The following is a 23921-nucleotide window of genomic DNA, read 5'->3' on the forward strand; positions in this document are numbered from 1 at the left end:
ATCAATCCCCATGTTTTCTGTTTTTGGAAATCTCAACCTGGTCCTGCCCTTTGCAAAACAAATAAAGAAGATGGATAGAGAATAAATAGATTGTGGACAATAATCACGCTGATATCCGTGTTTCCAATAACTACCTACTGCCTTTTATTTTATTTTATTAATGATTGGCTATTGTTGCCATTGAAACCTGGAATTCTGAAACCTTAAGTCATAATCACTACGCTAATGAAGTCACGGTTTTTTGGCAGCTGATAATCCCTTAGAGATCTGTATTAATGGCTTTTCATAAAGTGACTGCTTTTAACAACTGCTGAACACAACGGTGCTTGTGTCAGGTAGGTGAGTATTTGCATAGCGTGCCTTTATTTTTTCCAGGCTACCACATTCCTGATTTAAAAGTGGCAAAAAAAGGTGACATAATCATTTGAGGGATTTCCCTTTGGGGAAAAACCAGTCAGAAAAGAATGGCTGGTGTCAATAGAGCTTTTCCATCTGCTCCCCCCCTCCCCCAGATGTGGTCTGGAGTCTTAGGTGACACTAAGCCCCAAAAGTCAATGAGCATCTGTTCTTTTCCTCCACCCACTGCAATCTGCCCCAAACTGCCGGTTCGACAGCCATCAATCAAGCAATAATATGCTGACCACAGGACCCAGTGGGACATCATTTTCTAAGTCAAATGCAGCAGTTAGCATAAATAAAACACTGCACCATGGTTGCATGAGTGTGTTTCTTTCTCTCTCTCTCTCTCTCTCTTTTCTCTCCTAATGATTCTGCAGCTGCTGTTAAGAACTCTGCACGCAATGAAAGTGAGAAAAATAGGCAGGGCAGAATGGCTATTCTGCACTTCTGAGTCATAACAATTATGAACAATTTTCCATGAATTTTTAAGGACCAGTTATCCTGCACAGAGACCTTCCCCAAGTAAAAGGGAGATAGGTCAGAGTACGATTGACAGTTATTTTTATCCTAATAGACAAGCACAACTAACCAAAGCTGGAACCTACCTGCACCTCAGTTTTGATATTCAATCTAGAGCTCTGATTTGGGCTTCCTAAGTTTAGTTTAATGGTTCAGAAACCAGCAAAAACGAGGAAGACTTTTTCGCACTATCAAATTTTGAACACTGGAAAGCTGCATAGAAGTATTTTTTTTAAATAAGTGTTTTCTTTAAAAATATTACCCAGGCATTATGGGTAGCATGGCAAACATTGCTAAGTACAACAGAGCATAGGTTAAAAAAAAGTATCACAAGGATAACTATTTTGTTTTAGCAGTTGAATGTATTGAATGTCAATATTTTATGTGAAACCAATCAATTCAATTTTATGATCTGATTAGGTTAAGCCTTAGGCAAAAAGCGGTCCTAGGTATGTAGTTAATTTTTAACTCTACTATGAGGTCATTTATCTCATAATTGGTGCTACCATTATGGTCTGTTTTAACACTATCATCACACTGCTAATTTAAAGTTGACACTTGTACACAAAAATGAGTTGCACACTCCTACATATTTCAGACGTCAGAATGTGCATATCTGTTTGTGTAGTGGAGAGTGTTCTGGCATTACATTTGAGGACTCATCACTAGATGGCACCCACAACTGATTTGCATGCACAGCTTCCAGCCCAGCCAAAAAATGTTGACGGCATACTTGATGCATCATGAACACAATCAAAAGCAAGTATAAACTGTTCAACCCTCCTGGAAATTAAAAGCAATTTAATTGCAGTAGTGAAGTGCTTGTATCCTATTGGTATCAGCCAAAATCTTAGGCTAAATTGCTTGTTGCCCTTTTCTTCAGAAAATCTACATGTATCAGTTGTGAAAGATATACAAACCCATGAACAATGAAGATCTGCAGCCAAGGGTAGCTTCATTGTGGACTATAAAAAACAACCTTTTGATTTCCTGATATTTTGAATTACAATACGACCATTGCCAGGCTAGCTGAGGTTAGCCCAAATTCTTGGTTGATTTTGCTGGAGGAAGAGTTAGTGTGATGATAATAGATTAGATTGTGATAGGTTAAAGTCTACTCTTAGCCATGGAAGTTCATTGCAGAATGCGGCCGCGCGGGGGATTATGGGAACGAGGGGTCGCTCCCATGTGACACCTCTCCTGCGTGAGCTGCATTGGCTTCCAGTGGTCTTCCGGGTGCGCTTCAAGGTGTTGGTTACCACCTTTAAAGCGCTCCATGGCATAGGACCTGGGTATTTGCGGGACCGCCTTCTGCCGCCGATAGCCTCCCACCGACCAGTACGCTCCCACAGAGAGGGACTCCTCAGGGTGCCGTCAGCCAGGCAATGTCGGCTTGCGACCCCCAGGGGGAGGGCCTTCTCTGTGGCAGCTCCCGCCCTCTGGAACGATTTGCCCCCAGAGATAAGAAGGATATTGGATCTCCGGGTCTTTCGCCGTGCCCTGAAAACTTTTCTTTTCCATCAAGCAGGGCTGGCGTGATACCCCCCCCTTTTTTTTTTAGTTTTTTAGTTGTTTAGCTTTTAATCTGTCAATGGGTTTTAATTCGAATTGTCTTAAATTTGGGCCAAAGTATATAATTCTTTTAATAATTTTAAATTTTGTATTGTTATGTGTTTTAGTTCTGGCTGTGCACCGCCCTGAGTCCACTAGGAGAAGGGCGGTATATAAATTGAATAAAATAAATAAATAAATAATTGCTGACTTTGGACCAGTTTCTTCTTCTCTCAGCCCCCTGTACCTCAAAGGATGGTTGATTAGGAGAAATGTATCCTGTATTGATCTCTTCAATGAAAGACGGGATCTAACTAATAAACTCATAAGAAACAGCCAGTAAATACAGAATTTGTTTGATGAAGAATGAAACACTAAAAGCAAGTAATTAAACATATCTATACATACTGTACAAGGAAATAAATGAAAACATGTTCCCAATTTTTAGACAGAGGTTCTCCTACTTTCGTTAGGTACACAAAAAGACAACACCAGAGTACACTAGTTGGGTATATATGAATAGTAACTAATGCTGCCAACTCCACTAAAGGAAAAACAAACTCAGAGCAAATTATAGAAAAAAGGAAAGTCTAAAGTCATAAAAAATAATTGTAAGGATAGAGAGCTGCTTACATATTCTTATCTTGCTCCATCTAATATCAAATGACAGAACATTGGTACATGACAGAAATAAAATGAGATCAACATATTCAGGTTTCATTAAATCACATCCTCTGGAACTAACACATTGCTCATCTGCAAATGTGACATGAACTAGATCTTGTCTCCAGCGCAATAATCCCTCTGAACTCTTAGGACTCAGATTCCTCATTAAAAAGAGAAAGAGACGAAGTTTCTAGTCTACAAGGCTACTGAGGACCCAGTAACATACCGTGTTTCCCCGAAAATAAGACCCTGTCTTATATTTTTTTTGAACCCTGAAATAAGCGCTTGACCTTATTTTCAGGGAGGTCTTATTATTTTGGGGCGCATGGAGGAAACCAGAGGAAATAGTGGGGACTGGCTGCACATGTGTTTAAATATTTTCGGGGAGGGCTTATTTTTTGGGGGGGCTTATTTTAGTGCATGCGCTCAAAAACCCGATTGGGCTTATTATCAGGGGATGTCTTATTTTAGGGGAAACAGGGTACACAAGTTCTGAACAGATTTTGTGGTAACATATACAGCAATTTAATTCTTTATGACAAAGGGCAAATTCATGATCTGCAAACTATTATCCTATTACAGTATTAAACTACTATCAGAGGGATAGAATCAATATCACCAGGAGTGATACTACTGCATTCTAGTGCCTTAGTAAGACCACACTTGGATTACTGCAGCCAATTTTGGTCATCACAATATAAAAGCGATGTTGAAAGAGTACAGAGAAGAGCGACAAAAAAATTGGGGGGGGGGGGGCTGAAGACTAAAACATATGAAGAATGGTGCAGGATTTGGGTATGTCTAGTCTAGTGAAAAGAAAAACCTGGGGGGTGACATGATAGCAGTGTTCTAATATTTGAGAGGCTGCCATAAAGAAGAGGGCATCAACTTATTTTCCAAAGCACCAAAAGGCAAGACAAGGCGCAATGGATGGAAACTGAATAAAGAGAGAAGTAATTTAGAATGAAGGAGAAATTTCCTGACAGTAAGAAAAATCAACCAGTGGAACAGCTTGCCTCCAACACTGAAGGCTTTTAAGACAAGACTGGACAGCCATTTGTCTGGAATGGTACAGTGATGGCTAACTTTTTTGCCGTCGCGTGCCAAAAGCAGGGGTCACATGGGGGAGGCGCATATGTGTGTGCCCACACCCATAATTCAATGTGCTCCGCCCCCGTGCATGTGTGCGTGACCCCCCTGCGCTCCCCCCACTTTTGGCATGCGATAGCACAGTGGGCCCAGTAGGTCGCCCTCTCCAGGCTCCAGAGGCTTTCTTGGAGCCTGAGGAGGGAGAAAATGGCCTCCCCTGCTGGAGGCTGGAAACGGTCTGTTTCCCGACTTCCAGTAGGATCGGAAGTCCCATTTTTCACTCTCCCCAGGTTCCAGAGGCTTTCTAGGAGCCTGGAGAGGGTGAAAACGGCCTTCCTCACCCCCCAGAGGCCCTCTGGAGGCCGGAAATGACCCATTTCCCAACTTCTGTTGGGCCCGGAAGGCCCGAAAATCAGCTGGCAGGTGCACGCATGCACACTGAACCTGAGCTAGGGCAACGCTTGTGTGCCCACAGATATGGCTCCGCGTGCCACCTGTGGCACACATCATAGGTTCGCCATCACGGGTATAGGATCTCCTGCTTGAGCAGGAAGAAAACCTCCAGGACCCCTTCCAATTCTGTTATTTTGTTAACCACAAAATAGGAAAACTATAATTTACTACGAGTAACTTTTTGAATACTGGAGAATATTGAACCTGGTTTTCCACAACTCCATTATCCAAATTCTATGCATGGACCACATTTTCACTCCATGCCCCCCCCCGTAACACATTTTAAACAGTGCCCCAATGAATATTACATAGAAGAAAGTACATGGATTCTACCTTACAGTGCCACTGCAGATCCTGGATGTGTTTTTATAGTACTCCTTCCAACAATATTTGTTGTTACTATCCTTATTTTTCTGTGAAGAAGTAATTGATTTATGTTGTTATCAATCCTTGCTGCTACACTCAAAACCAAGTCTCTCATAAAATATTTTCATTTTCGCATTTTCAACCAAACAAAGAAAAAACTGCATCCCTTAAATTCACAAATCCCCTTTCACAATTGGTGTGTGTTGTATGTCCTGAAACATTAATTCAACTTACAAGTAAGTTCTTCTATTCTATGGTGTCAATTCATAATATATTTTCTCATCAAGTAATCATTCTAAAGAAACTTATAAAATTGTTAGATCTGGGGCACTGGTACATGGTAGCTATTAGTCTTTTTCAGTCTTTTACCTTTGGTTCTAATGCTCAAACATTAGGAGATCATTATGGGATCAATTAAAATCCCTTGGCTTAATTGGATTTCTAGAAAGCTTCTACAGTTATCTTCTGAATAAGCTACTTTGAGGAAAAGGTTATCATTTGTTTGACATCAGTCACTGAACAAACTTCCTTTACCCCCTGAAAACCTACATAAAACTATAGAAAGTGGCTTTATTAGCAAATGGGAAGGTTCAACATTCACATTACAGTAAATACATTCTCTTACCTACCACTTCAAGAGAAATACTGTCTTTCTGCCTATCCTAAAATATGAAATTAATTGCTTAAAAAAGAAAAGTTGACTGGTCTGATGAAAAGAGGAATCATTTCATATGTTATTGAAAAGAAAATTGCTCTTCTCAAGCAGCATAATCTATGCATGTTCAGTACCACATATTCCTAACTAACTGCAATCTCTCTACATTAGCATGAATTCTAAACAAAGTACTCTTCTCCTTCCAGAAAGGCAGTGCTACTTTTTGAGCTCAAGAACTGTGTTGAAATGTGTTCATTGCCTCAACACTTGTATAAAAATATGATCTAAGAATGATCGATATGGAGTAAAGATTTTAGACCTAAATTTAGGGGGATTCAGAAAGCTAAATGATTCTGCCTGTTCTGAAGACATTGATTTTCAAGTGTCTTCACGCTTGTTCAAATGCATGGCTATGGAATTGGTTATGGGATCAAAATATCACCACCCCTAGATCACCCTCTTCTCAAAATATTATCCTGCTCTATAACAACTATAGACTTTGCAGTCTCAAAACCATTCAAATAAGCCCATAGAAAGTATGAACATAATTTATATTCAGTCCCTCCTACATAGATTCCAAAGTCAAATTCCACTTTGAAATTATAAGGACCATCTGATAATTCATAAAAGAATATCCAGATGCCCCATGGAAAGAGGTCTTCAGACTACAAATCCTCCAAATACTTAGCACATTTCAGAAACTATGGGCTACAAGTAGAAGAATCTGGAGGGCGTAAGGTTGGAAATGACTTATCCAATTTGAAAGTACTACAGAGTACTGAGAATGAGAAGCTTCTTCACACTCAACAACTTCTACATCCACTTTCCCAGTTTTGCCTAAATGCCACTCAGAGCCATTTCAAAGTTCAGTTGTTAATAAAGAAACCAAAGTATCTCAGCTAATCCAATCTCATTTCCCACTTAGTTGCTTTGAGACTAAAATAACCTTTCACCTTGGAAACACTGCACAGAAAATTCTCTACCATGAGCAACCAAGGCATCTGCTTTCATAATAAATCAAGAAAGTGCATTGTTTAAATGCAGCCTATCTAAATCCAAAGTTTGGCTCCAATACAATAGTTTGGAGAGTTTTTAGGCTGCAAGCTCGTTTATAATCAGAACCTGCTCCATAGTAACTCATACTTTTCAAAGCCCAGAGATGCTACTGTGTAGTGTACTGCAGTGTACTGCTACTTCAAGGCAGATCATACAGAAATAGCAACGGCACTTAGATTTATATATTGCTTCACAGTGCTTTATAGCCCTCTCTAAGTGATTTACAGAGTCAGCATATTGCCCCCAACAATCTGGGTCCTCATTTTATCGACCTCGGAAGAATGGAAGGCTGAGTCAACCTTGAACCTCATGAGATTCGAACTGCCAAATTACAGGCAGTCGGTAGGCAGCAGAAGTAGCCTGCAGTACTGCATTCTAACCACTGCACCACATCTACCATGCATTTTGCTATGCAAAACTGAGCACTTCAGATGAATAAAGTACAGGTAGTCCTTGACTTACGACCACAATTGAGCCCAAAATTTATGTTGCTAAGTGAGAAATTTGTTAAATGAGTTTTGCTTGGCTTCCCCATTGACTTTGCTTATCAGAAAGTCAAAAAAATAGGATTACATGACCCGGGGACATTGCAACTATCATAAATATGAACCAATTCTTTTGAAACTTGTCTCGAGGCTCATGAATTAATTAGGGCATCTGTCGGGACCCTGACAAAAGCATCTGAATGTGACTCGTGTGACCATGGGAATGCTGAAACGGTCATAATTGTGAAAAATAGTCATAAGTCATTTTTTTCAGTGCTGTTGTAACTTTGAACAGTCATTAAATGAACTGTTGTAAATGGAGGACTACCTGTAGCCCTTAGTTATTTTGGACAGAACCTGACAGAACCGCTATTGCTGCAGCAGAGCCACAAGGATGTAAGAATTGGATAGAACTCAAAAGCCTGTTGATTTCCTGGTCAATTAAATACTCAGAGATACAGTATAGCAAGATACTTGTACTCTAAAGCAGACGTCTCCGTCCCCTTTTCTACTGATGGAAGACACAAGTTTTGGGAACACAATTCTAGGTGCTCTTATAATATAGAATCAGCAGAATAGGTTCCCCACTCATAAAATAGCTGTCAAGAAGTTATCAAGCATCATTTTACCTCCATCTTCTCTAGACCCCTCTGACAGGAAACTCCTTCCTTCACGTCTCAACTTTTGTTGTTTTGAGCCAAAAGGCACACTTTCAAATATATCTCTGGGTTGTAGCTGCACATAATTTTTATTAACCCCACAAGGGTTTCAAAGGGTACACTTGGAAATTTAAGATAAACCTGGAGGCCAGTGTTTCACTTTGCAGCATGCCATTTTAATATTTTCAAAATATTAAAAATTGTGCAATCTGGTAAGTGCCAGGAAAATGCTTACAGTAAACTGGAAGTCCCATATGTCAAATTCTAAAAATAGCTTACAAACGACGAGATACCAGCAATTCGGTCCTTTTTTTAAATACATACTGTATATAGATTGCTAAACATCCAGCCTGGGTGAATCCCATCCAGATCAAGCATTAAATTCAATTTCAGGAGGAAAACATCTTGAAGGAAGCCCCAAATTAAGGGCCATTAGAAGAAATGGATGGAAAAGAACCATTAGAACAGATCCACAATATTTGCAGGGCAGTGGATAAATTCAGAAGTGCACCTTGTAGGCTATCATTAAATATTTGGCTTGCAGGAGACTAGCCATTAACACATTTGCTATAATGAATACTGACCATCCCATCACGAAACAGTTATCTTCTAAGGGAAATCAGTAGAAAAAAAAGACAAAGTCTAGGATGCAAAACCCAAAGCATTACTTTTCTAGCCATGTTTCTCTAACAGCAAAAGATTCCTTTCCAGAAGTTAAACTGTTGTAGCCCAGAAACAAGTAGCTCAGTCTGGAAATTGTGTAAAATACATAGGTGGGATTAAAGTCCCAGGACTCAAATAATATGACTAGTTGAGTCATATTAATATGACTAGTTAATATGACTAGTAAGAGCCTTGGTGGTGCAGCAGACTAAAGTGCTGTTAAGTAACACCAGCTGCCTGCATTACTACAAATTCAAATCTCACCAGGTTCAAGGTTGACTCAGCCTTCTATCCTTTCGAGGTAGGTAAAATGAGGACCCGGATTGTGGGGGCAATAAGCTGACTTTGTATAAAAAAGAACACCGCTTCGGGGGGGGGGGGGGACAAAAGCCCTACTAAGCAGGTATATACAAAAGTATGAAGGCTATTGCTTAACTCATTGTAAGCCACCCTGAGTCTCTGGAGAAGGGCGGCATATAAATCGAACCAATAAATAAATGAATGAATAGTTTCATGAACTACAACTTCACGTTGCCAAAATACAATGCGATGCTCAGAAGGGGATGCAAAGGCTATAACATTCATACATCACATCAATCCCTAATTTACCTTACTTTGGATTTAACACACTCTGAAGTCAACCAGTGTGTTTTATTTAACAAATTTATGACTAGCCTGGCATATGCGAAGCAAAAAAACATATCCTTACAGTTCATACTTATTTGGAAACACCCCCATAGTTTTAATATTCTCTTTTTAAAAACTAAAGCAGTATTTTTAATCTTTTTCAAGCACACTTTTTTCAAGTATATATAAGTGTATATGTGAATACTGAGAGTATATAAGCTTCAAGGTTATAAGCACCATGGGAAACTAGGAGCTGATTTTATATTGTGCCTCTACTTTTAACAAAAAGATTGGATGGATGTTTTTAAATACTCATGGTTCTCTTGTAAGTTGTTTCTGGGAAATTGATGTCCAGTGAAAGATAGCTTTTTATAAAATGATCTGAGCCGAGCAAACACATTCCACCAACCCTCTGTGTTAGCCCCAACACTTCCTGAAATGCATTCAAGATGTTCTCCCTTATTCTAATTACAGAATAGAGTTAACCATATAAGAAAAGGTAAGAAAATATCAAAATGGAGCATTAGGAAGCGGAAACTGGCCACTTTTAGCTTCCAAATTTTTTTCTGGTAGTTGTAAAGAGCTAGAAGGCATTCTTAGTAATAAATGGTTTTAGTAGTGGATAGTTTAGAGCAGGAGTGAAATTCACTTACCTTCCCTACCAGTTCGCAAATGTGCATGCGCCATCGTTCGCACATGCACAAAGTCTTCTGCAAAAAAGCAATGTCATGACGTCCGCACGGGTGGGTGGAGCCTCCCACAGCTGCCGCTACCGGTTCGCCGGAGCCGGATAGAACCAGCTGAATTTCACCCCTGATTTAGAGCAGGGGTGTCAAACTAGCGGCCCATGGGCCAGATGCCTCACACACAGGCCACACCCACCCTTGCTCTGTAAAGGCAAAAAACATCACAATGCGTCACGATACATCACGTGACGCGATCAAGTTTGACACCTGTGGTTTAGAGCATACAATCCCCTCCACTTAATTTTTCTTAATTGAAATATTTTAATTGGTAGAGAGGGCAGAAGCTGGGTAGATATAAAATAAAATGTGAGCAAGTAGTAAATATATAGGTACCTCAGCATAAGATGATAATTTGTAGAGGAGACTTCAGTCATGAAAATAAATACTTAATTTAATAGACCCCCCTTTAATGGATTTTAGATTTAAAAGATAAAAATAAGCTAAATCTAAGTTTTTTCCATTTTTGGAAAACAACATTTTGGAAAATAACATTCTTCACTCCAAACAACAGAGACAACTCTCTGTGTTTAGCGTCACAATATGAAAAATGTTTGCTGCTTCCTTTCAAGCTAGGCATTCACTATCTCTTGCAAAGTAGCTTTTCTCTTGCCCATGCATGAATTTTGACTCAAATAATTCACCAATTAAAAGACACCCCTTTCCCCTATGGCTATTAAACTGTGGGTTTACTGAAATATATTCATGTCCACCAGCAACATAATCCAGAAGTAAACTCATTTTACTTATTTGCATCCTTTTGTACAATCATTGCACTAAATACAATGAAAAATATGGCCGCATACACGCTAAATAACTACCAAATCACTCCAGAATTGAGTCTCATGGGAGAGAGATTTTCTAGGTAGATTTTCAGTATTCATACTTCCGGACTTAATAAAATCCTGGTTTTGGCACAAAAATGAGAACGTGTTTTCCATCAGTGCCCATTTTTAACACAGGAAGAATAATGTAGCATAACACCTGTCAGTAGACTAATGACAATGTGCTTTGAGATGTCAAGAAACTTCACCTGGCAATATTGTCAGAGGCCCAAAAATCCTTCACTGAATCTTTTGGACCTCTTTTTGTGGTTTCTCTCAAAATCTCCTCCTGTATGTAAAGCAGATTATTTCAGCTTGCAGATTTCTGGTATTTCCTAAAGCAAAAGGTTTTCTGAAACCATTATACTGCTTTCACATTACAGAAGATGATTGGCAGTAATGTCTCCAGGGGGAAAAAAAGGATCAAATTAATCTGGACAGAATGTATCTTAAAGGCAACCTAAACGTATTTTAAGGGAACAAATACATTTATTTAAATTCGACGTGTGGCCACAATAGCGCTTTCAAAAGATTTCACAATGATTCAGATTGGTTAATCAAGAACCTATTTCACAGTGCGAGTAGGGTACATACTCTGTGTGTGAAATTTTATATTCAATGAATTCTCTTTTCAACTCTCCTAACACATCATGATCCTCCCTTGCTTTGGGTACAAGCTATCATTCATTTTCTTTCCCAATTAGCAGGAACAAAACATAACAAGCAAACAAACAAAAACCCATCTTACAATTATGTTTCTGGTCCTGACAGCCAGAAAACAAACACAGAAATTAGCAAGTATCAAGAGAGCTAGATTGCTGTGGCTTAACAATGCTCTACCTTTCCCCTTTCAGGGACAGAGGTTGCAGGGAAAACAAGCTTGGTGGTCTCAGATAGAGTCCCAGGAGGGCATTTGTCCTGAATTACTGCTACTTCTGCAAATAGCCAGAGACAAAGCATGTCACTGACTGGCACTCAGAGGCTGATATGGAACACCTAACATCTCACACTGACAGCTCAGTGTTATTTGACCTATCTGGACTGTGATGGCCAGTTAAGAGAGAGATAGTAAATAAGTATTACTTAGAACAGGACTATAAAAAAGAAAACCAGAATGTTTAATTTTTTTTTCTCTCACTCACCAAAAGTGATTTCTTTTTTCCCCCAGCTAACTTCCACTGAAAAGAACTGTTATATAGAAAAAGAGAAGGATTACTATAACCACTGCTTGCCTCTATAAACAGTCTGGGCTCTGAACTGTAAATCAGGTTTTTTTTTTTTTTTAATGCAGGCTTCTTTTGAATGAAATGTTTTTTCTTTATAGTGTTTGCCATGGTTTTGATCTGGAAAGTCTATCAAAAAGTCTCCTGTCCCTATCAAATCCTTGTTCCTTACGTAGATGCATTGAATTTAGACATGAAAGCTGGCTGGGTGACTTTGGGCCGGTCACTTTCTCTCAGCCCAACTCACCTCATAAGGTTGCCGTAACAGGAAAATAGGAGGAAGGAGTATTAGGAGTATAAGGAGTATTATGCTTGCCACCTTGAGTTATTTATAAAAAACAAAAAAGGTGGGATAAAAATAAAACAATCCCATCAACGTTAACTAACTGTACTTCGAGCTAACATAATGTTTGAATATTTTATAGGAAACAAAATATACAGTAGGTAATTTTGATTAATACAACATTTGATTAGCAAATGGGATTAACATTAAAGGAGCTCTCCAATCACTAAACATGGTTTGTGTTTTTCTCTCTGAACTCTTATCATCATGGACAATTAGGGTTCATCATCATGTTCCACTAAGTATGACTAGCAAGGCCAAATACACTTTGTTAGCCTTCATTAAAGGACATGTCCTCATGATACTGCCTCTGCTTCATTCCCAGTTTAATGGGCAGATAGTTCAGTTTTTAGTATCCATTAGAAGTAAGGTTTTTGCTTCTTTTTCCAACTCAGTCTTCCCATGAGCATAATTTGGCATATTTCACCAATGCAGCCAAAAGATTAGGATCTATCCAGCTCCTATTGGCTATTGTGGGCATATCTAAGCCTAGGTACTTTTCTTCACTACACTACACTACACTCTGCTTGTGACACAGCCAACTCCTCTCAGCCACTAGGTTTGGGGATTAGCCCAAAAATAAGGTGGCAGCTGCTGTAGAGAGGGATAAATTGAAGCTACATGTTCCACCTATCAAGACTTTCTTCTGGATATTTTTGTATACCTTCCCAAAATGTTATCCATTTTTTGGCAGGAGCAAGGAGAGCTATTTTTAAACATGGATATATACTTGAAAAACGGCTCTCTCTGTTTTCCCCCCAGCCCCCAAAATGGATGACAGGTAACAAAGATAACATAGTAAAATTTCAATTCACCTCCAGCCCTGCCCTCTGTATGTCACCTCTTTTCCTGGTCACAAGGATTAAAGAGAGGTATTTTTTAAACATGGGTCTAGAAGATTGTTTGGGCTGAGGGAAAGCCGATTTGTGAAAAGAACCCTTAATATTGATGTAGCACATTTCAAGTACTTGTGTTAATTACCTCAATAATCCTTTGAACAACTCAGCCAGGTACAGTATACCATACTGGAAATAATTTCATCTTCTCAGCAATGCACTAAGAAAATAGTAATTCATAATGCTATCTAATAAGTGTATGCTTTAGAGAAGAATTAAACTTTTGATTGACTGTTTGTGCTTTATCCATAACCTCACAACGAAGTGTTCCTAGTAATACAGACAATAACTTATTAAGTTAAGGAATGAAGACTGGCCTTGGACTCCATCCTCTGCTCAGTTGGATGCTTTATGGCTCATCTGTAATTGTGTGCTGAAACCACCAAGCTGTATCTGAAAGAGGAGCTTAACCAAGCTGACTAGCTTGGAAATTAAAATCACAGGTTTCTCAACTCAGATGCAAACAGCTCAGTATAGGTAAACCTCGATTTACAACAGTTTGTTTAGTGAAAGTTACAACAGCACAGAAAAAAGTGACTTATGATCCTTTTTCACAGTTACGACCTTTGCAACATCTGCATGATCATGTGAACAAAATTCAGATGCTCAGCCACTGGTTCATATTTAGGACCGTTGCTGTGTCCCGGGGTGGGTTCTACTTACCTTTACTACTGGTTCGCAACAGGGCCGCGCGCGCTTGCTTGCTTCTTCTTGCATGCACAGAAGCGTTCTGATGATGTTGGGGTCAGTGGGTGGAGCCTCCTGCCGGTTTTACTACCGGTTCTATAGAACTGGTCCAAACCGGGGGCAACCCACCACTGCTGTGTCCCAAGGTCACGCAATCCTCTTTTGCGACCTTCTGACAAACAAAGTCAATGGGGAAGCCAGATTCACTTAACAACCTCGCTACTAACTTATCAGCTGCGGTGATTCACTTAACAACTGAGGCAAGAATGGTCATAAAATGGAGCAAAACTCACTTAAGAAAAGTCTCACTTATCAACAGAAATTTTGGGCTGAATTGTGGATGTAAGTTGAAACCTGCAGTTTTAACAACCCCCCCCCCCCAAAAAAAATGTCAGAGTTGCTACACAAGGATGAGGGGGTGAGTTCCAACATAGCTGCACATTTCTCAATTTAATAAACCGTCATTTATAAAGCTGAGTTTCATTTAACTTAGCCCAGGGTGGATATAGTGTTCTATAAGAGGCTGCTTTTCTGGAAGCATGACTTAGGCTTTTAGCTATGGCCAGCTGCCAACACGGCTGGCCATAACAATTGATATGATTACAAAATAGTTGAGACTCTCAGGCACGACATAGGTATCTCTGTTCAAGGACAGAGAACATCCTTGAAAGTTTTATGTGTCACTCACCAGCATAATGAAACCATTAAAAAGGCTGCATGACCTTTGGGAAACAGTCACTCGGGTGGGTGTGGTGTATTGTATACGGATACTTCACTGTTGTCCGGCAGCCTTGTCAGGCACCATACAAAACACTCAGCGTTCCTACGTCAGTGCATGGGAGCATGATAATGAATTGAGTCAGTCTTTACCAAGAGACGCAGACAGCCAGGTGAAGTCAGCTATCAATCTGTTCCTTTGCAGAACAGATGTTTTCAGGGCCCCAGGAAAAAGGGGAAGGGAAAGCCCCACTTTTTCTCAGCGTTTCAACTAAAAAGGCTCAACAACTGTAGAATGTTAGTAGCGTTTTCCCTTGTGAAGTTGGTGGCCTTTCTATTAACATATACATTGAAATTTTATCCAGCAAATTAACATTTTCCACAGCTAAATTGATATAATTGAACCAGATGTCAAAAGATAACACGCTTAGAACATCACTAATATCTAACATAAATGCCTTTAAAACTGCTTTCAAAAGCTACCCAACTAGTGGAGGAGTTTCTATTTACTATTACTAATTTTTGTTTAATATTGGGTTATAAACATCAGATACACCTAGGTTTAATGATATTTTTTTGGTACACGTTCCTGCACAATCTAGGATTCTGAATATTAAAATGCAGTACTTCTAAAGTACCCAACAATAAAAATCACATTTTGAATCTAAAATTAAGCCAAGCATCAACCAGGGGTCCCAATAGTATAAATGCATTTATGCCAATTTTTTCTCACTCTATGTAATCACATATACACTGTATCAAAGTAGGACTCCATGGATTATATCCAATAGTAGTGCTCCTACTGATAATAGAAACTTTGTTTTTATCCTTGCAGAAGTAAAAAATCCATTCCTTTGATTCTGTTTGCAAACGATTTGGCAACAACCAGAACAAGCAGCAACTAGTTGTAGTAGCTTCATTAAGCTAGATTTTACTTGCTGGAATTGTTTTGCTTAGTACTTGTACAACTGAAAGTGAAATACTGCCACCTCTTGCACTCTTTCGGGTACTCTGATACAGCCTTCAAGGAGATAACTTGTAGAAGGCATTGCTAGAAAAGTGGGTTTTCTAAATATAGCCACTATTATGGATCACCTATGTATGCTTCTTGCAACATAAATTTACTTTTCTTGTTAAATAACAGTTACGTGTATGTTGAATACTGATTACATATTTTAACCAAGAAATTAATTTTGCACAACCAAGTTCCATATAGAGGAAATTTGCTATATTTCTGTCCAACAATTCTTTGTTTTCAGCTAGATGTGTGTATGTGTGCACACATGATGAAACAAGGTTTAGTCATAAAATGTTAATCCTTTCAAGGCTTTATATAACAGATAACTAGGAGGGTCATTGTACGAAGCATGAGGAATCTGAATTTGACAGCAACTAATGCAACAGCAGGGAGAATTGTACACTGTACACTTGCTTGATTTGCCAGAAACACAACATACCGAAAATGGAAGGCAGAATGAAGTCAACATTGTCAAGAAGGCTTTATGGTATTCTTTCATAACTTAGACTTGAATAACAGCACCTCTGCAATAAAGATTCTTCCAATAAATATGAAAACTCCCTTTCCATGCAACTCCATTGTTGCTCTTGGAAAATCACCTTTCTTAAGCATAACTAGTCCTCAAAACATTGCTTTAAAACTGCTCTTGAGTCCTCCTACTTAAATGGAAGAAGAGTAGAAAAGAATTATATTCTAATTAAAATCCAATATTCAAGCAACTTATGACATATGTCACAAAGAGCAAAACCAATAAACATGAACTGGAAGGTCAAAGATACAGCCCAAAACACATAAATTTGCCACATGTACAATTTGGAAAATAATTAGGTTATGAATCATTTGGTGGAGGGGTTGTTAATCCTCCCTTTCATGTTTTTAAATGGAGATTGTTATATATGGCACTGAAACACAACTGCCTTTATCCTTTTGTATGCTAAAAGAGGCGACATTTGATTTAAAACTATATAGTAACCCCTACAGGTAGTTATTTTACATTCTAGCATATGTACAAATTCTATGCATCTGCACTGTTCCAACAGGCACTACAGACAGCCAATAAATTGGATGCCTGACTCAATTAATATATGCCACTCGACCCGTTTCTTCAATGTATACTGCTGTGCAACTGACCGTTGAAAATAAAACACAAGATACTATCTACTCTCTCTTGTGGACATCACGGATGCCTGCCTGTGCTGAATGGCATACAGAAAGGAGGGATGACAGCAAAAAGGAAAAACCAAAATCCTTACTTTTAGACCAGGAATGGTGAGAATTTCTCAGCTTGGAGGCTCTACCTTCTCTTGCTTTGTTACTGAGCACTTCTGGGGGAATGACTCCTGGTATCATGACGTTGTTGGAGTAGATGAGACCAATGTTTTCTTAACATTTTTTCAATACTGTAGGACCCTGGGCGGGGGCTAATCCCTTAACTTTGTAGAAACCTTTGAGTTCCCGTTTTGTTCCTTTATATTTGCCCAACCCAACAGAATAAGAAGCAATTTACATTAGAGCTGGTTAAGAGGTTAGTTAAAGCATGCTATGGATATCTGAAGCTTTGCAGTTCTGAAGGCAACCAATTTACTCCTTCAAACCTTACAAAACCCCTAAGAACAAATAATTCTGAAACTTTTGTCCTCAGACACATTGGAGAGTCCACCCCCTGCTGCATCAAATGAGGTGCTGAAGGGCATGCAGTCTGCCCAACATTGCTCCAGTCAAGGGCTGCCTAATGAAGATTATGTTAACGCCTGCATTTTAACAGTTGGGTGCTTGTTTAGAACCATCCGAGAAGCCAGAATGTAGGATGCCGTGCATTCGGATAAAGCTGTTTGGATAAAGTACCGCAATGCATAATTAGCTAAAAAACTGATGTACAACCAAGCATTTGCCTTATTACTAAATTGAGTATGCCGTGATTGGATGTGATAAATGCCAAAAAAAAAAAGGGCTGGAGTGTAATACTGCATATTACAAGGGTTGCCAAAACTTGCAGGCTAATCTGAATTTTAAAAAGACACACCGCACACACCAGTATATGCTTGCTACTCCAAACTTTGACAGACAACAAAGAACAGGAACAGGCCTGGCTTTGTTTTTGTTCAGGCTAGAGCTGAAAGGAAGGACTTCTGCAAGTCCAGCTTGACCTTCCCCTTCGAAAGAATCCTTGAGACTTCAAGTGTAAGGTCTTACAGACAGAGAGGAATTGGCCTTACCTTTACAAGCACATGCTTTGATTTTAATTTCTTTCCCTTGTAAAGTCTTCATTAGCTGAAAGGGAAATGTCTTTCCCTACACATATACACATTAACATCCAGGCCTTTTAAAGCCTATATTATTGCTCTGAATTTGAATAAGCACGCAAGAGTATTTTCCATTTTAAAAATTTTCTGCAATAAGCAGAAAAAAGGTGATGAAAATTTTGAGTTTAGAAAGTTACAGATTAAGGATCCAGATAAATTTGAAATAAGGTGAGGAGGTTATAAGAATACTTCCTGTGGAAAAGTGCTTTTATTTTGAATTATTTAAAATGCTTTTATTTTTATTTCTTTTTTAAAAAATAGGACAGTTCAGGACTTTGAAGGTTGGATACTACAGGGATGGAACTAAAGATTACAATTAAAGAAAAAAACACATTTGACTTACTAATTTAGAATGGAGCAAAATATTTTAAACTTTAACATATTGAAAGATATTTTTGAACAATGTACGCCAAAGTTAATTTTAAGAGTGTCTGCCTCTGTAGATAGGCTGTATTTAAAAAATGTTAGGGACAAAGAACAAAACTGTGACGGACCTGAAATTTAAAAATGACTAGCTACAACAATGAAATGCAAAAAGTTCCTACACTGAACATGCAAAAGAAACCAGCAGATGTCTTAAAAATTAAAAAGAGATATATAAATAACAGATCAATTGTGTGACCTGGATAATTTTCTCCTCTATTGGATTTTCAAAAGAGGAGAATTTGAAGAATTTTGTGAGGATAAAAAAAGAAAAGAAATAAAGTTTTAGGACATTATTTGAAGGGACTAAAAATCAAGGTTGTTAAAAGTTAAAGGAAGAAATATAAAGTTGGTTTATTTGATCAAGGTTAAAATAGTAAATTGTCTCTGGTAACACTTTACGTTCACATCACTTAATGACAGAAATTCCAGTTCCAATTATGGCTGTTAGGTGAAGACTACCTGTACTGTAAACCTACGTCCTTTTGTTTTCAAAACCTAAGTTTTGGAAACAAAAACTAGTACTTGTAAGTCTACTATTATCTCATTGAACAGAAGGGAATCTATGAGAGAAAGGCTCAGCTAAGGCTAACAACAGTTTCACGAAAATAGATATGAAATGGACGTTGGTCCTACCTGATACGTCCATTCTCAATATGGAGGAAACGGCAGTCAGACTGGGTATGACTCCTCTATGCAGCATATGACCAAGTCTGCTAAATTTATATAGCTCCGCCCTCCTGGTCCAGTGTTTTGGCGAGGGCGCTGTCGCAGACTGACGTGTCTTCCTGTAATGATAGAGAATCAACCCCCCCCCGGAGACTGATTCGGGCCGGACCAAAAAGGGTGGGGCTGACTGCCGTTTCCTTCATATTGAGAATGGAGGTATCAGGTAGGACCAACGTCCATTCTCCACATAGGAGGGAAACAGCAGTCAGACTGGGGACATACCAAAGCTGAATGTCCTCCAGGGAGGGAAAGCTCCGGCCCGGAAGCAGTCAGGAGCGGTGTACTGCCTGCAAGACACGATGGCCGAAGGCAGCATCCGAGGAGGCGACTGAATCCACCCGGTAGTGGCGGATGAATGGGGTGAGAATCGTCCAAGTGGCCGCCCGGCAAATCTCTTCCAAGGGAGCTCGGGTGGCCCAGGCCATTGACGTGGCTGCACTCCGGGTCGAGTGAGCTGTTATCTGAGGAGGCACCGGGAGGTGGAGACATTGGTACGCCGTTGTGATGGTAGCCCGTACCCAGCAACCCAGGGTAGGGCCTGTGACTCGGGTGCCAATAGATTCTGTCTGGAAAGATACAAAGAGCGCCTCCATTTTGCGGAAGGGCCTTGTACGGGAGATGTAAATCCTGACGGCTCTGCGTACATCGAGTGTGTGCCAGGAGCGCTCAAGTCGATGGACGGGCCGGGGGCAGAAATTTGGAAGGACCAGCTCTTGCGCCTGGTGGAAAAGGGAATTGACTTTAGGTAGAAAGGCCGGGTCGAGACGAAGGACGACTCTGTCATTATGGAAGATACAAAGGTCCTGGCGGATGGAGAGAGCCGCCAGCTCAGAAATACGACATGCCGAGGTGATTGCAATTAAGGACACCTTGAAGGACATAAACCGCAAAGAAACCTGACGGAGGGGCTCGAACGGAGCCTCAGTGAGGGCTTGGAGGACCGTGTTCAGGTTCCAGGTTGGAAAGCGGTGGATGACCGGAGGCCTCAAATTGGTCGCCCCTCGTATGAAGTTGTGGATAAACATATGATGGGCAAGCGAATCCACACTGCCGCATGATAAAACCGTCAAGAGGGCCGCTACCTGATGGCGCAGGGTGGCCGGGGCTAATCCCGCGTCAAAACCCTCCTGAAGAAAGATAACTACATTATCAACAGAGGCAGAGAGAGGATCGATACCGGTTTGTTCACACCAGGCCGAGAAGGAAGCCCACGTGGCCTCATAGATACGATTAGTCGACCCACGACGGGCAGCCTGGATGGTGGAAATAACATGAGGAGGTATACAGGCGGCCGCTAGGAGGCGCCGCTCAACCGCCAAGCAGTCAGTTGGAAGCTCGAGGGATCCAGATGCTGGAGGGCACCCTGAGTGAGGATCACTTGGACTCCGGAATGCTCTCTCAGAGAGAGACCGAAGGTCCGCGTACCACGGCTGCCAAGGCCAGTGCAGGGCCAGTAGAATGAGTTCCGCACCCTCCTCCAGCAGTTTCTGAATGTATTTAGAGATTAGTGGCAGGGGAGGGAACGCGTAGAGGAGGCTGGCCGGCCAGGGACTGCGCAAGGCGTTTGTGGCTTCCGCCTGAGCGTCCGGGTACTGGGAGAAGTATCATGGGAGCTGGCAGTTGGATGAGGAGGCGAATAAGTCGACGACAGGAGTCCCAAACCGGGCTGCAATCTCTTGGAAAAGAGTTTGCAGGATGCTCCACTCTCCCTGATCCACAAAGTGACGGCTGAGGGCATCCGTTTGAATGTTCGTTGCCCCGGAGATGTAGTCTGCCTTGATGGAATGAAGATGACATTTGGCCCAATAGCTCAGTCGCAGGGACTCCGCCAGGAGCATCTTGGAGCGCGTGCCCCCCTGTTTGTTGATGTGGGCCTTCGTAGGAATTTTGTCTGTAAGGACAAGAATGTCCTTGCCCTCCACTAGATGTTGGAAGTGAAGGAGAGCTAGTCTGATGGCCCGAAGCTCCAGTAGATTGATGTTGTTCCGACGCTCGTGAACCGACCACCGACCTTGAGCCAGGTGCTGAAGAAGGTGGGCACCCCAGCCGGAAAGGCTGGCATCTGTCACCAAAGAAAGACGAGAAGGCTCGCGAAAATTGCTGCCCTGAGCTATGGCGTGCGATGTCCACCACCAAAGGGAAGAAGAGACCTGGGGCGTCAACCGAAGGCAGATCAGCGACGAACCGAGGCAGGCTCGTTGATGAGGGAGCAGGAGCCACTGGAGCTGCCTGCTATGCAATCGAGACCAAGGAACTATTCCAAATGTGGAAACCATTTTTTCTAGCAAACGGGACAGTTTCAGGGTCGTGACTGAACCATCCAACAGACATTGAGCAGCCAGAGACCTAAGGCTATTTTGGCGGTCTGGAGAGAGAGAAACTACGGAAGACTCAGTGTCAATAGCAGCCCCCAAATGAATAATGCGGGGGCTAGGAGCCAGGTGAATCTTGGCCCAATTAACCGAGAAACCATGAGCCTGTAAGAGGGAAAGTACCCTAGACAAATCCTGGTGGACAGTCGGGAGGGAAGAAGAGAGCACTAAGATGTCATCTAAATAAAATTGTAGTCGGATGGAAAGGGTCCGGATATGCCCTATAAGGGCGGCTATGACTTTTGTAAATACCCTAGGAGCCGAGGAGAGGCCAAAGGGTAGGGCCCTGTATTTATTTTTTTTAATTTGATTTATATGCCGCCCTTCTCCGAAGACTCAGGGTGGCTTACAATGTGCTCAGCAATAAATGCGTATTGATAGTGCTCGCCTAAGAAACTGAACTGGAGGTACTGACGGTGGCAGGGGCGATAGGTATGTGGAGATAGGCCTCTGTGAGATCTATGGAGGAAAGAAAGTCCCCTGGCCGAATGCACTCGAGGATGGTAGACAGAGAATGCATTTTGAACCGGCGATAGATTACGTGCCGGTTCAAAGCCTTTAGGTCAAAAATGGCCTACTATCCCACCGAGGCCTTTTTTACGATGAATAGGCGGGAGTAGAACTCCCGGCCCCATTGATCCTGGGGCACCCGTTGGATTGCCCTAGTGTCCCACAGGTGGGAGATGGCCGAAGTAATCAACTCCCTCTTAGTCCTGTCCCGGGAGACAGGACAAGGAATGAAAACGGAAGGGGGAAGAGAGTGGAATTCCAGATAAAGCCCGGATCTGATGGTGGACAAGACCCAGGCATCAGAAGTGGAGGCCTCCCATTGGTGGAAGAAGAAGGAGAGGCGTCCCCCAATGGGAGGGTCCGGAAGAGAACTAGCGGGATCGTCTTGGGAAATGTCCCCTCCCCCCCGGAAGGAACGTTTGGGAAAGATCCTGCCCCCCTGCCTGACCTGGGAATCCTGGGGCTGAGATCTAGCTGGGAAGGAGCGTTGGTAGCGGTGCTGGTAAGTACCAGACTCGGGAGCTCGAAAGGACTGGTTCCGGGGCAGAGCAGAGAAGCGAGAATCCAATTGTCTGGTCACCGAGGGGAGAATCTTACGACGGTTTCCCCTCCTGGTTTCCACGAGGAGGGGTTCCAGAGAAGGGCCAAACAAGGAGCCAGTGGTATATGGCATAGAAGCAAGCTGCCATTTACTCTTCATGTCAGCATTCCAGTTCCGAAGCCACATAAGATAAGATGCCGGGAGGTTACGGTCAAACCGAGAGCTTTAGCCGCAAATCTAGTCGCATTTAGTGGTGTCCGCCGAGTATTCAAGGGCTCCCAAGATCTTGTTCAAGTCCTGTTGGGATCGAGTGTCAGATGGAGGAAGATGCTTTTGAAGTTGTTTGAGCCACAAAAGAGCGGCTCTGTTAAAGAATGATGCCGAGATTGAGGCCCTGATGGACCAGACGGCCATGTGGTGACCCTTAAGCAGAGTCTTTTCTGCTCTCTGATCTTCTGGGTGTAGAGAGTCCTCTGATGGACCAGTGGGGTGGGAGGTGTTGCAAAGAGCCACAATGGGTGGGTCCATGGATGGTGGTTGTAGGACCTCCGAAAGAGCAGGCGCGGAATTGTAAAGGCGCTTGTCGAGGCCGTTGGGGCTGGGCCCAGCCCCCGGAAGAGACCACTGGTGGTGAAAGACATCTAAAAATAATTTAGGAGCCGGAATGGTTTCCGGGTCCACTGTAGGCTCCGCGAACATGGCTGAAGCCAGATCGGAAGTGGCAGTTGAAGCAGGAACCGCAGATGCCATGCCCAGACGAGTAGTTGCAATAGCTTTGTGCAGCAAGGAACGAAAAAGTTGCGGCCGAAAAAGGCCAATAAATGGAGTATGGTCAGGGACCAGTCCCTCATCATCCAACAGAGCAGAGTCCAGCATCTCATCGGTGTCAGAGACAGAGGCTTGGTCAACTGAGACAGGAATGTCATCAAGGTCTTCCTGAGACATGGAGTCCTCCATGCGGGCATGTTGTTGAGGTTGAGGTAAAGCAGGAGTGTCAGGCACAAAATTGCCCTGTTGCAAGCATTGTGCCAGGCCCTGTCTGATGGCCCTGGCCAGAATGACTTCAAAGGTCTCAGGAACCTGAGATGGAGGGATCACAGGCGGAGGCAAACGTGCCTGAGCAACCGCCAAGTTTTCCTGCTGAGCCTCCGGAGCCGGCAATGTCTGAAACAGGGGTTCAGTCCCTGGAAGGGGCCCAGGGCCCATTGAAGCTGGGACATCCGGGGAAAACTCTCTAATGGAGCTACCTACCTGTGAAGGGACAGGAGACCTTGCCCTAGAGGGAGCATCTGGAATCGGGGAGGGGACCCCCTTTACCGCTTGAGCTTGTGCCTTGTGAAAAGCCTTTTCCATGGCTTTATGGCGGCGCTGTTCTTCCTTAGAGTAAGTGGCCACTGAGGCGGA

General features: G+C 41.9%; 1 protein-coding gene across 10 annotated transcripts in view; it reads right to left on the bottom strand.

The window, feature by feature from the left end:
* SSBP3 (single stranded DNA binding protein 3) overlaps positions 1-23921 on the bottom strand; it is a 199810-nt gene that overhangs the window by 113143 nt on the left and 62746 nt on the right. The gene's annotated exons all lie outside the window — the stretch shown is intronic.

The sequence above is a fragment of the Pantherophis guttatus genome, chromosome 3 (genome assembly GCF_059756535.1).
Source record: "Pantherophis guttatus breed Tessera chromosome 3, ASM5975653v1, whole genome shotgun sequence".
Taxonomy (NCBI): domain Eukaryota; kingdom Metazoa; phylum Chordata; class Lepidosauria; order Squamata; family Colubridae; genus Pantherophis; species Pantherophis guttatus.